We start from the raw sequence: 15,476 nt of genomic DNA, 5'->3' as shown, positions 1-15,476 counted from the left end.
TGTCTTGTTAAAAACAAATATCAAGTCTTAACGCAGAGAGAATTAGAAACCCAAATATCTCAAGGCAGCAAACGAGGGAAATATCCTTGTCCTCAATAACCTGCTCAAAGAAAAATGACCCCGTCCTAGAAATGCATTAAATCTGTAGTTTAATAAATACATGCAAATAAACATTCTATATCAAACAGAGGATTTGCGACAGCAAACACAATTTGATTTTACACACAAATCAGCATTCTTTTTATTAATTCAAAACAATTACATCATATCTTTACATAAAAGCCTTATCTTCTGCTCAACACACAAATCAGAAATCAGACTTTCAGACTTGCAACAATTATATACTTGCATTTTCATGCATAGCATTAAAAGCAACTAAAACTCTTAAAAATATAGATATTACTATCCATAAAAATTTATCAAAAAACACTGAAAACTAATTTAGAATGTCTGTCTAAGAACTTAAACTGCATGCTTGACATTCCTAATTTCGTTTCCAGTTTCCAACAAAACCATTTGGGATGGCAAAATTCCATCAAACCCACCAAGCAGAAGTATAAGCTAACTATTGGAGTTTTCTGATCTAAGACGAGCAAGACGAATATAGTACTATTGAGCCTTTAAAGTAATCGACCTCCTATCAGCTTGAGTACCAATTCTGTTTCGCAAAGGTACAACGCAGATAGACTAAATTCTGTTGGTATTGATGTGGAATTATTCTGCCCACAATTTGGAGAAGACTGTGGTAAAGGAATCGACCTCCTATCTGTACTACTGACACTGGTTATATCATGGATGCTGGCTCTTCTCTTATCTTTATTAAGACGAATAAAGTACTTTTGAGCATGGCTGGCAACCTTTGTTGGTGTTCTTGTTACCACAAAGTTTCTTGAGATACCTCTCCAGTCACCTTTACCATATGTATCAAGTCCCATCAAAAATAGCCTGCATTATATGACACAAGTAACAAAAGAGCCAGTTTAGCAGGTTTGTTTAGATGCCATATCATAATATAAAATATCTCAAACAGAAAATCGACTAAATGAATATGTCAAACACGTTTGATCTACATGATACTAATTGAGAGTACTAAAATAAGAGCTCATTAGTTCTTCATATTATGTTCATCAATGGGGAACTCTAACAAGCAGTTATGTTAAACAAACTCGTTGAAATTCTTTGAAGCAGCTGAAAAGAAAAAAAAAATGGAGCTAAATAACTCAGAAGCATAGACTCTTCCTAAGAAAATGTAGGGAAGTATACCTGTGCTCTTCTTCAGTCCAGGGAACGCCCCTCCTCCTCTCTTGTTCAGAGGGATGGGCAGGGGAATGTTCAGAGGGCTGGGCAGAGGAATCAACAGTTATCCCTGGCATTTCCCACTTGGCACAAATATTGAAGCCCTGTATAAAGTGTGAAAACCGGTAAGCCATTTGCAGGTAAAAAACGACCAACCATCATCTATATATAGTCATATCATGGTCAGATCTGTTAACACCAAGCTTCTGAAAGCTATCACATTCTAAATTTTAGAGAAAACTCAACTACAAAGGGAATCAAAAATCCAAATATAAAAAAAGGAGAAATTTAAAAATTATTGATGATTAGGGTTTTGAAACAGTGTCCAGGATCAAGTTATGGCTTTTGTCTTGTATAAACAGCAGAACCACCTCTCAAGCCCAAGAAGAGATACCAAAGAATGCCCAATTCTTTGAAAATCAGTTAAAAAAAAAACATACCTAGATTTCGAAACCAAATTACTGAATCATAATTTACCAAAGTTCTTGAAGCTGAGAATCAAAACTGATAAAAATAAAAGGAAAAAAACTATAAACTACATATTACAGAATTGATGTTCTCCAGAGCATCTGGATATAAAGTACTAAAATTTGGAACAGAGAAATTTAACTGGTTTTTTTATTTATGGAAGTTCAGACTTGTAAGTACAGTAGTTCACTAAGGGCCTTCACAGAGTAGTTTTTGTCATTCTATATGGATTCATAGGGGCACGAGTTTATAGGTTAAAACCTCTTCGGCTAAAAGCCAAGCCTCCCTCATCTCTTATGATGTTGGAGCCTTTGCATTAAGCAAGACTTATCCCTGATAGGCTCATTCGAAACAAAAAACCAAAAGCCTATTGACAAAATTTAACTGTTTGACAAAATCAACTCTCTAAAATATCAGAGGAATAATACGTCTTGTGAAAGCAAATATCCATTCTTAACCCAGAAACAATTAGAAACCCAAATATCCTTGTCCTCGATAACCTGCTCACAGAAAGATGACCCCCTCCTAGAAATGCATTAGATTCAAGTCCTTAAATCACACTTAAGATGCCAAAATCCGTCAGACCTTCAAACCAGAAATTGTCATCAAACTGAAGGACTTTCCCACGTTAGGGCAAGTCAAAACAGGGTTGAGACAAACTCAATTCGATATATAATTCCAGGTAGCCATTAAATTCAAAAGCCATAAAACTGTAACACAATTCATCGAAATAGCAATCTTTGTTAACACTACAACCATGAATACAACATACTTCAAGCTAAAACCCACCATTTTGAATATGCTTAAACCTTCAACAGAAGTACTAACCCTATTACTGACATGAATAATCTCATGAGAAATGGCAGTGCTGATGTGTAAATTCAAAAACCCAAATGAACATATCTCTCAGTTATCATGATTGATTTAATAACCCTTCACCACACCGATCTGGAAGGGTCCAATGCCTCAAAAAGCCTAGAACACTACAAATTCAAGCCCCAAAAGAAGAAATTCCCCAGATGACAGAAATCAGTAAAAGAAGGAAGCATACCTATTCAATTCCACTTTTCTTTCCCAAATTCAAATGCATGGAATGGAACACAAGGAACAGAATTCAATTCTCACCTTTTGCGACCTGTAGATTTACTTCTGCTTGTTTGCGTACTTGCTATTTTGAAGTTTGGAAAATGGGTATTCTTATAGGTGGATTTGAAATAGTGGGCACTTCGAATTTTTGTTTTTCATTGCCATATCCAGTGCTTATCCGCAAGTGGGCATCCTTATTGCTGGATTTGAATTAGTGGGCACGTCGAAATATGTTTTTAATTGTCATATCCAGTGTTTTTGGAGATGCTTTTACTTTTTTCTGTGCTTCTCTAATCACCAATTAAATTTAACCTTTGTAACTCTAATCCTAGTCATTGTCCACTACTGATAAAAAACTGTAATTTATAAGTGCCTCATTTCCAAAGTGAAGGGCCCCTGACTAAAATAAAATAAACTCTTAAGCTTGTTTTTATGTGTGAAAAAAGTTATTAGGGTTTTTGTTTTTGTGTTTTTTAACTGATCAAAGTGGAAAGTTGAATTATATGAAAGAATAGCAGTTCTACAAAGGAAGACTGGAAGAAAGTAAAGAGAAAGAAGATACTAAACAGCAACTACTAGATAAGACAAGAAGTGAATTAATAGACTGACAAACTAAAGTATATTCTATACAAAGAAATATGAAACAATTTCATTTGAGATTTGATGAACTTTTGAAGTTGTTTAGAACATATGATCTTCCCCTCATGCAAATGTGTATCCAGACTGCTTTTACTTTTGTACTCTTTTTAGCCTTCACAAATCTAGTTCTAGTGAACCTCCACTACCAATTAAAATTTGTGAAGTGCCTCGTTAAAACTTTAGACATATACACATATGAATGAATGGTTACTAGGGAGTGTCTATATACACTCCATAATATATACACTTATTATTTAGTATTGTTTTATGGGAGTGAAAAGTGATTAGACTTTTTATAAGATATCATGTCTAGTTAAGCATGATCTATTGGAATTTATGGACTCATCGATGTGGAAAAGACTATGTGTGTCAAGAATGCGAAATTATTTGATTATTGTCTTTTAGAATGTTGTTCATTCAAGCCGAGTTAATTGAAGAAAGAAAGATGGGAAGGATATTGCCATTTAGCTAATGTGTGTGTATATTAGCATATGTATGTATGTATACATATAAAGGTATCTATCTATATATACATACATACATACATATGTATATATGTATGCATACATACATATATACACATATAACACACACACACACTTTAGTAGAGTTTCTATGGGAGTGAAAGGTGATTAGGCTTCTTCAATAATTTAATAAGATATTTTATGTTTAGTTAAGCATGATCTTGGGGGATTTATAGAGCCATTGATGTGGGCAAGGCTCTCTGTTTCAAGGACACCACATTTTATGATTATTGCCCCTTAGAATGTTCATTAACTCTCAATTGGTTTGGGGAAAGAAAGATGGGAAGAAGCACATTAGCATTTAGCTTTGTAATATAATTTCTTCTTAAGGTTGGAAGGAGGAAGTCCTTTTCAAGGAATATGGAGATGTTTGAGTTGAAAGTTCAATTCTAAGATAAAAAATAGTATAATAAAATTTAAATAATGTATATAATGGTTTGAAATATTATATTTGTTGTTGAAGTTGATATAAATTTGTCCTTTGAAGTTATTTAAAATTATTGAAGAATTTTTTTAGTAAATTTAAAATTATTTAATTTTTTTTTTTTTCAAATTTATCTATAATTTTATATATTTTTTTCAAATATTTTTTATTGCTTTTTAAATAATTAGTGTAGACGTATAAATCTGATCACTTTCTTAAATTTAACCCCATTCCTCTTATTAATTAAATTATTTTTAATTAATTTCTTCATTTTCATCTATTTGATTAAATGAATTACTCAATTTATTTAATTAAATTCACCTAAACTTTTTATAGCCTTTAATTAAATAAATCACTTTATTTAATTAATTCCCCTTTCTCCCATTTTAATTAAATTTACATTTAATTGAATTGATCTTTACAATCTAATTTATTTATTAAAATCACCCCACTTGTATTTATGCAAGTTGCATCTATTTTAGTTGAAATAAAGTAATTTTATTTTAATTAAAATTATTTTCCCTCATCCACTTGCATTTTCCTACATCTCCCACTTGCTTCCTAAACCCCTTCTAGATTCTTCTAATCACTTCCAATTTAGCCTAATTCATCTCCTAATTATTGTCACATTCCTAAGCAAAGAGAAGTCACTTCTCAAAGCCTCCAAAGTCTTCAATAACCATTAAAGGCTTTGTGTCTTTAAATGGTTAACCTCTAAAGTCTTCCAAACCATTAAAGGCTCTTACATAACCATTTATGGTTAACTCACCTTTGACCTTTGGTTAGAGACTTTCTTTGTAACTTAACCCTCAGCTAACCCAAGGGTCTCATCAAGCATTCATAGATTTAACCTTGGTTATCCTATTAACCCTTGCACAAGAGTTTACCCCTTGGGTAAAAGCTTTATCCATTGGATAACCCTAACCTAACATTAACCCTTACCTCTTAGGGTAACCTTCATGTCTTCTCAGACATTTAATGGTCCTTGTATCTCCTCTCAAGCAACCTCTTGTTGACAATTGTCACCATTTCATTGGTGAGAATTGTAAACATGGATTGATTAACCTTCAATCCTATCCCTTGTTAAGATTATTCAATCTTAACCATCCATTACCCTATTTTCTCTATAAATAGAGCTCTCATTCCTCATTTTCATATCAACAATCTTTCATGCATCTACATTATAGTCTAATTTAATAAACATTTTAGCCTCTCTTTGTTAGAACATCATCATAGCATTTAGGAATATTTGAATATCATAAGATATTCATGTTACGATAGTATATCATGCTAGGATAATTTGCTAATCTTTTATCATATCACCATCTTCATACTAGCTTAATCATCATAGATATAAACATCATAGATATAAACATCATATATATCTTAGAATGCATTCATGCATATAAATCAAATATCACTCGTTCTTAGAGTTGTCATTCCTAAGTCACTTGCTCAATGATATGAGAGCAAAACATTGACTTTAGGGATCCTATGAGATAGAGAACAATGGGACACCCCTTGGGAAGTTGAACTAATTGGATTAGTTCAAGTACTTTCACCAAGAGTCTCATTGGTGTGTGGGTCTTTTGGATTTGATTTGTTCATTTTTGTCACTGCATTTTCGCACATACAATTAGATATATTTGGAATTGCATTAAATTAAATAACTTTATCTTTATATATTTCACAAAATTATGTCTTATTCAAGTAATAGCTATAGATAACAGATTGTTATAAGTATTATTCAATTACCTTCTAATACTATTAATAAATCTTGGTAATCTCTTCTTTACAAATAATGTTTTTAATCCTATCAATTAATGTTGAATTAAATTTTAATAAAAAAATATATCATTTAATTTTGTACAATAACATTTAAAATTTCTCAAAATAAAATTTACTAATTTATTTTTTAAATATTCAAATAAAAATTAATAGATATCAATATATCTTTATTACATTTGAAATGTACTACAACATTCATAGGCAAACTATAATGGAAATACGGTCTGAGAAATGAAAGTTCCACTCCTATTGAATGTCTCATAACTATTGAGAACCAAGCAAACCATAGAAGCATTTTCTTTTACTTTTGATTTAAAATCTAAAGTATGTCTCATTTATATTAAGTACAAATGTTTACATATGTATGGGTTTTCTTTTAATTTTGATTTAAAATACAAAGTGTGTCTCATTTACATTAAATACAAATAATGCTTACATATATATGGGTCTCAACTTCTATAAGCTTAAGGATAAGTCCATACTTATCATGCATCAACAAACTTTTAATATAGTATCAATATACTCGATTTCTTCACTTTGTTTGATATATTTGTCTTATTTTATATATATATATATATATATATATATATATATATATATATATATATATATATATATATATATATATATATATACCTCGGTGAGGTTGTTGATATATTGCAAGAAGACATGTTCTTCTAGATCCGCCTATGAAAATATGTGTAGATGATCAAAAATAATAATCTGCAAACATGTATATGTTCGAGAATGCTTGTGCAAAATTAGATTCATTATATTGTATTGCTCAAGTGTGTAAAGTGAATGATTCCTTGATTTGATTTGATGATAAGGATATCCCTTCTTGATTAAAAATGTAGTAAATTCCTTTATATATAAAAATGTAGTAGCACATTTGGCCCTTGGTGCAAACGATAAAGGTAGGAGTTGGTTAGATTTGAATTCACTTTTTAATATTTGGGCAAGGTGAATCCATGATCATGAGGAAAAAATTATGACTATGAACTAGTCCCTAGATATGAAAGGAACTAGATCATAATTGATAATGTGTATGGAAGTATGTGGTGTATAGGTGTAATGAATGAGTAAATGCACAAAAAGTATGGTGATAAGAGGTAAGTGTATGGGAATATGTGTAATGGGTGGATCGATATAATAGGACAAGGGACCTTAATTCACAAAAATGTGCTATTTATCAATGTGTAATGATTAAAGCATTTTCTTCAAAATAGACACAAAATGTAAATGAATTGGTTATTTATCATACAAGAATATCACAATGTTTGTTCATCTTCTTTGTACTCTCCATGAATAAATGATAGATCTCTAGAAGAGTATTAAGACCTTAGTATTGTAAAGCTAAATTCTATTATTAGAAAATTAAAATTGATTATATGCGCTGGAAACCTTTTAACTTTGAGAGCAATTAATCATTAAATTTTTAAGTTTCTTTCATTGTCACCTAGTTTTCCAAACTCTATGTGATTTTCTTATATTTTCAATATCTAGTTGATGGATATTGGAGTTTGTCATATATTTCATGTCATTATTTGTTAATTATTGTAAATAACCTTTTGTGGACAATTTGAATGCCCCTAAACTAGCTATGTGAAATATTTTCAATTTATATTGAGAATTAGATGTTTTTTGTGGTAGCTTACTTGGATGGCACCCTTTGTATATTGCACCTTCTTGAGTCTTGATTTCTTCATTTTTATCACCAATCAAGAGAGGTTATGTTTCTAGAACTATCTATTGATTGTTGATGCTTAAATGTTGGTAAAAAATTTTAAATTTTTTATTTTTCTTTCTTTTTAAAGCTTCTCTTTGCTTCCCTAACTTTTAAGTTTTCTTTTGTAGGTCTAGCTAATTTAAGATTAGATTATGAATACAAACTTCCATATTGCTGATGTAAGGTCAATATTTCATGATTGAAAGTTGTTATAATGATGGTCATGAGATAAAATGTTACATTTTATGACAAGATATGTTTGAGATTAGTTGGCTATTCATTGTTAATTCTAAAATACTAATTGTTTATGTGTAAAGCTTAAAAGTTTGTTAAGTATTGTAGGTCCTTCATTGGGATAGTAAATTGTATGGTCATCAAGATTTCTTGCAAATACTACAGAGTTGTTCACAAAGAACTTTGGATTGTTAAGCTTCTTTTTGGAGACTGATTTTCTTTCATGAGAGGTGGATTTCATATGAGTTGAGAAGTGTGTTGTAACACCCAACAAAACTATTCATTACACATCTTTTTTCTATTTTGCAAGTTCTTGCAAAGCACACATGCTAAGGAAAGAGAGCAAGTGAAGTTTATTTTGATGGAACGTCTTGATATGATTATATAATGACACACGACACACTCTAACATTGCATTTGACCTCATCTCCAAAGCTTATCCTATTTGACTTTATCCTTGCACTATTTGCACATGTTTCTATACATTCACATCATTATTTGCTCACACTTCCATATAACCCTTTTTTATTTTGAGATCTAGCATTCCCATCTTAGTTTAATCTTACAGCATAGAAATAATTTTAACATGAGTTTGACCCTACACTCAAATTTTAAATAATCAAAATTGCTAATTCCTTTTTTCTCTATTCATTAGAGCCAAGTTGACATGTATTTATCTGACTATTCATTATGCCTTGGTATCCAAAGATAATCATTTGTGCATTTAACCATATGAAAGGAACATCAAAAGTATTATACATTGAAAGAAGAATTATTCTAAAATGATTTATTTGGAGCACTATAAAGAGCCAATATTTACATTCTTGAGACTAGTCTCTTTGGTATATATCCACAATTACACAAAGCCTATCTAATGAAGAGGTCAACCTAATAGAAAACAACCCTTGTGATATAGCAATCATTTAAGGTATTCATTAACATCGTCAATTCTTGACACCAACAAACCTTAAACATGGAGGTAAATTAGTTTGTGTTGGTACATAGTCTTCCAATCAATCCCTTATTACAAAATAGTTCTCCACATCAAGAAACTTTGAAAACATCTATCTTCTACACTAGAACAGCCAAATTCTACATAACAACTTAGCCTAGAAGCTAACAATTGGACCCACACCACCCCATTCGAGTTGCAATACAAGAAAGACTGCCTTTATATCCCTGCGCAGAATGATTTTAGCTAATGGTTAATTCCTACAGTCCATAAGTCTACATTGTTCATTATCTATACAGAGATTTAATTTCCCAGAATTACTGGTTTAACTGTCTGCTTGGCTTGATCCATTCAAACAAAATATACAAAGAACAAGGACTACCTCCAAACTGTGTTATATTGTCTCCATCAATAAAGAACTCTAACATGCATGTATGTTCAACAAACTCATTGTTATTCTTCCATACAGCTTAAAAATATTTATAAATTGGGGGTGAAATGACTCAAAAGAATGCTCTTTCTTATAAAAAATGTAGTTAAACTATAACTAATTTTACGGTCCAGCAAATGTCCTGATTCTTATTGGTTCAGAGGACTCACAAGTGGCTTCAAACCAGGACACTCACTGACAGCAAGGCCACCTCCATTGACCCTCGCATCATCTTCTAGATCCTCACAGGGCTTTAACATCCATGGCAGTTTTTCCAGGCACCATGGTTGTCACCAACTCCTACCTATCTAGGGTGCCTTCAGACAAATACTGAAGAAAACAAAGTTGGTCCTTGGGAAGTAAATCTACATATGCAATTTTCGGAATTTGATTGCTTACAATATTTTTAATCATCAATGTTTCAGATCATACATTGATTAAAAATCTTGCACACAATCGTATTCAGAAATATAGAAATCTAATAATATTAATATTGCAAACTAATATTAAAGCCATTTGCATGTTAAAATGGATTAACAATCATTTATATATGATGATCAAATCTGTGAACACCAAGCTTCTGCAAGTAATCAAATTCTAAATTTCAAACTATACAGTGAACCTAAAATCCAAGTAGAAAAGAAAGGAGAAAATTAGGGTAATTCAAAACAGAGTTTACTCAAAAACCCAAAATTAACCCAATTCGATATATAATTCCAGATAGCCTTCAAAGTAATCAACCTCCTATCAGCTTGAGTACCAATTCTGTTTCGCAAAGGTACAACGCAGATCGACTAAATTCTGTTGGTATTGATGTGGAATTATTCTGCCCACAATTGGCAGAAGACTGTGGTAAAAGGAATCGACCTCCTATCTGTACTACTGACACTGGTTATATCATGTATGCTGGCTCTTCTCTTATCTTTATTAAGACGAATAAAGTACTTTTGAGCATGGCTGGCAACTTGTGTTGGTGTTCTTGTTACCACAAAGTTTCTTGAGATACCTCACCAGTCACCTTTACCATATTTATTAAGTCCCATAAAAAATAGCCTGCATTATATGACAGAAGGAACAAAAGAGCCAGTTTAGCAGGGTTTGTTTTGAAGCCATATCATACTATAAAAAATTTCAAATATCAAATCAATTAAATGAATATGTTAAACATGTGTGATCTATATGATATGAATTGAGAGTAGTAACTTAAATAAGAGTTTATTTGTACAGTGTTGGTCTAGTGGTAGAGAATTTGTACTTTTGGAAGAAAGGTCACAGGATCAAATCTTATGTATACCTCATCTACAGCACAGTTAGATGCCTCCCACAAGAAATACAGGATTTATCAATATATACAATGTGTCATAAGAAAATATCAGATAAATACTAGTTTAATGTAGTAAACAAGGAGTAACATAAATGTGTACTATGTTGTAATATGGCTTTTACCTTATGCATCTATGGGTATCACTATTGTTGAAAAACCTATGTATCATATATGGATCTGATAGACATATAATTCTTGATGCAGCTGAGAAAGAAAAAAATTTGGAGGGAAATAACTCAGAAGCATAGACTATTTCTCCCACCAAAAAAAAAATGTAGGGTAGTATACCTGTGCTCTTCTTCAGTCCAGGGAATGCCCTTCTTTCTCTCTTGTTCAAAGGACTTGGCAGGTGGCCCTTTCCCACTACTTCCAAATGACTGCTTCAAACCAGGAAACTCACCAGCTTTATCTGGTATCCATTCAATTGTATTGGAAGAATTGTTATAACTTACCTTAAGTAGGCCAGCATCGATGACTTTCACATCATCTTCAAGATCCTTATAGTGCTTTCTGACATCCATGGCACTTTTTCCGGGCACCATGGCTGCCACCTTCTCCCATCTATCTGGGGTGTCCTTATCATATTTAGCTAGAGCATTTTCAAAAGCTTTGTTCTCCTGCAAATTCCAGACTGATCCTGAAGGAAACAAAGTTGGCCCCTGGGAGGGCAAATCCATTTCCCACATGGCACAAATATTGAAGCCCTGTATAAAGTGTGAAAACCGGTAAGCCATTGCAGGTAAAGAACGACCAACCATCATCTATATATAGTCATATGATGATCAAATCTGTCAACACCAAGCTTCTGAAAGCTATCACATTCCAAATTTCAGAGAAAATTCAACTATCAAGGGTATTGAAAATCCAAATATAAAAGAAAAGAGAAAATTAAAAAATGACTGACGATGAGGGTTTTGAAAACAGTGTCTAGGATCAAGTTCTGGATTTAGTCATGTATAAACAGCAGAACCACTCTTAAGCCCAAAAAGGATATAGAAGAGATATGAAAGATTGACCAATTCTTTGAAAATCAGAAAAAAACATAGCCAAATTTCGAAACCAAAATTCTGAATCAAAATTTACCAAAATTCGTGAAGCTGAGAATCAAGACTGGCAAAAATAAAAGAAAAAGAACTATTAACTACATATTACAGAAGAGCCTCTGATATAAAGTACTGAAATTTGGAACAGAAAAATATAACTGCTTGACATGACCAATTCTCTAAAAATCACCATCTCCGAGTGATAAAATGTCTTTTAAAAACAAATATCAAGTCTTAACCCAGAAATACTTAGAAACCCAAATTTCTTATTTGACTCTAATAGGCAACAACAATTGAAAAAAAACAGAAATATCCTTGTCCTCGATAACCTGCTCAAAGAAAGATGACCCCCTAATAGAATTTAGAAATACATTAGCTCCGAGTCCTCAAATCACACTCGGGATGCCAAAAGCCCATCAGACCCTCCGACCAGAAATATCATCAAACTGGGGGACTTCCCATCGTTAGGGCAATTCAAAACAGGGTTGAGACAAACCCAATTGGATACATATTTCCAGATAGCCTTTAAATTCAAATTTCATAAAACTGTAAAAACCATTAATCCAAATAGCAATCTTAGTTAACACTAAAACCCACCATTTTGAATATGCTTAAGCCTTCAAATACAGTACTCGGAGTCCTAGGCCTAAAGCAGTTGTAGTACGTACTAAGTATACTAACCCTATTACCGACATGAATAATCTCGTGAGAAATGGTAGTACTGATGTGTAAATTCAAAAACCCAAATGAATAAATCTCTCAGTTATCATGTTTGATTGAAAAAAACTGCACCACACTGAGATGGAAGGGTCCAATGCTTCAAGAAGCCTAGAGCACTACAAATTCAAGCACCAAAAGAAGAATTTCCCTAGTGACTGAAATTAATAAAAGAAAGAAGCATATGCAAATCCACATTTCTTTCCCAAATTCAAATGCATGGAAGGGAACAGAATTCAATTCTTACCTTCTGTGACCTGTAGAATTACTTTTTCTTGTGTACTTTCTTGCGATTTTGAGTTTGGAAAATAGGCGGATTCGAAAAAAATTTCAGTTTAGGATGCACAATGAATCCACTTGCCATATCCAGTGATTTTTCCGCAAGTGGGTATCCGAGATTGCTTTTACTCCTGTATTATTTTCAGCGTTTACAAATCTAATTCTAGTCGACGTCCACTACTTACCAATAAAAATGTGTAAAGTGCCTCGTAAAAAATGTGGACGTACAATTTAGTATTGTTTTTATGCGAGTGGAAGGTGATTAGTCTTCTTTAGAAATTTATAATTAAAGCTATATGAGATTTCATCTCTTTGGAATTCTTTTCATCCTGATGATGAATCACGAAGTGTGATTCAAAACGTTGATGGGAAAAAAATACACACAATCGAATCCAGAAAAATAAACTAGTAATTTATAATTAATCATGTTTAGTTAAGCATGATCTATTGGATTCATGAAGTCATTGATGGGAATCAGGGTCTTCGTTTTAAGTACATCAAATTAGAATAGGGGAAGCATACCAGTAATCGTTATAGCTAATTTCGTGCATCCACAAATTCTAAATGGTACATCAGATTTTGATGATTTTTTTTTGTTTCCACATGCAACTAAACTGCTTATAGTTGTTGTTTTCACTTCTGGGTAGTAACGATGCATGTTGTAGGATACGTTATGCGTGCAAGGGTCAAAAAGTACACATTTCAAAGTGTCGCCTAATACTTACTTAATGGATGGATTAATAGAATATGTGTAATGGATGGATTAATAGAATAGGACAAGGGACCTAAATTCACAAAAAGCTAAACTATTTATCAATATGTAAATGTATTAAAGCATTTTCTTCAAAATAGACACAAAATGGGAAATGAAATGGTTATTCAAATTTCAATTATACATTTTACCCCACTTTGAGGTGTATACAATCTTAGGATGATCATGCAACTAAAAATATGTAATTTTCACAAGCATGCATGTAGATTATTAAATATTCTTGAACATCAAAGAAAATTGTCATGTGTTCCATATAAAGTAATGTATTGTGCATGAAAAATCACAATGTATGTTCATCTTACATGTACTCTCCATGAATAAAAGATAGATCTCTATAAGAACATTAAGATCTATAGAGCTAAACATGAAAATGTTTAGTAAAAAGATATGCTCCCTTTAAAAATTAATTGTAATCATAGGATACAAGTTATTGGATTAATTTTAGGATAGTTATCTAATTTTTTATTAATTAGGTCCTTATTATTTTTTCACTTAAGCTAAATTTAGGTGTTTTTTATTATCTAGAGTTTGTTTTCATAACATTAGTTCTAGATGTATTTGAGCTTAATTTAGCTCCTACTTTGCATTGCTTTAGTTCTCCTAGGGTTTCACTCATCTTTATAAGGATTCATTCATTCATTGTAACTATACCTCCAATATTGTATCTTAAATCATTCTTTATGCATAATACAAATTCTCTAATTGTTATATAGCATATTATTGATCTCTTTTGTGTGATAGGTGTTTTTTCTTGCAGACCATTCTTGGCTCCTATGGTTGATCATCAACTTCTACATTGTATCAGAGCTTTTTTGTCAAGTTCCTATTCGCATGCTTGAGGGATCCAACAAAGGGTGAATTTTGTATGCACTTTGGGCTCAAATGAAGGTTGCCATCACATCCACAATGTCAAAAAATACTAATATTGATTGTCGTTTCTTCAAAATTGGAGCAGTTGAAAAATCAATTCAAATTGGCTGAGGACATAAAAATTGAGGCAAAATTTAGGGGTAGCTGAAAAATCTGGGCAATTTGGAGGAAAACGAAGGTCACCATTGTGCTCAAAAGACCCCAAAACCCTAAGATTGCCTATCGATTTGTCAAAATCGAAGATCGGGGAATTCTTTGCAAAAGGTTTTAGAAAGTTTCCATTTTTAGAAAGTTTCCATTTTTAGAAAGTTTATATTTTGGAAACTTTCTATTTTTGGAAACTTTCTAATTTCAAAAAAGTTGGTATTTTCAGAAATTTTCCATTTTTGGGAATCCTTCAAGCCTTCCAAGCCTTAATTGACATGTAGTTGGTTTTTTTCCCATACAAGATAGGGGAAGCATAGCAGTAATCGTTATAGCTAATTTCGTGCATCCACAAATTCTAAATGGTACATCAGATTTTGACGATTTTTTTTTGTTTCCACATGCAACTAAACTGCTTATAGTTGTTGTTTTTACTTCTGGGTAGTAACGATGCATGTTGTAGGATACGTTATGCGTGCAAGGGTCAAAAAGTACACATTTCAAAGTGTCGCCTGATACTTACTTAATGGATGGATTAATAGAATATGTGTAATGGATGGATTAATAGAATAGGACAAGGGACCTAAATTCACAAAAAGCTAAACTATTTATCAATATGTAAATGTATTAAAGCATTTTCTTCAAAATAGACACAAAATGGGAAATGAAATGGTTATTCAAATTTCAATTATACATTTTACCCCACTTTGAGGTGTATACAATCTTAGGATGATCATGCAACTAAAAATATGTAATTT

General features: G+C 32.0%; 1 pseudogene across 1 annotated transcript; it reads right to left on the bottom strand.

Moving 5' to 3' along the window:
- Positions 1–328: 328 nt before the first annotated feature.
- Positions 329–13,131, bottom strand: LOC131030594 (transcription factor DIVARICATA-like; annotated as a pseudogene). Its single transcript, XR_009358766.1, has 7 exons — positions 12,901–13,131; positions 11,182–11,597; positions 10,393–10,622; positions 10,185–10,191; positions 2,890–2,899; positions 1,264–1,400; positions 329–945 (listed from the first exon to the last, which is right to left on the bottom strand). The product of XR_009358766.1 is annotated as a transcription factor DIVARICATA-like (transcript).
- Positions 13,132–15,476: the final 2,345 nt, after the last annotated feature.

The sequence above is a fragment of the Cryptomeria japonica genome, chromosome 8 (assembly GCF_030272615.1).
Source record: "Cryptomeria japonica chromosome 8, Sugi_1.0, whole genome shotgun sequence".
NCBI classification, from domain to species: Eukaryota; Viridiplantae; Streptophyta; class Pinopsida; order Cupressales; family Cupressaceae; genus Cryptomeria; species Cryptomeria japonica.
Note: the sequence above shows the minus strand (reverse complement) of the source record. Positions and strands in the feature narration are given on the sequence as shown.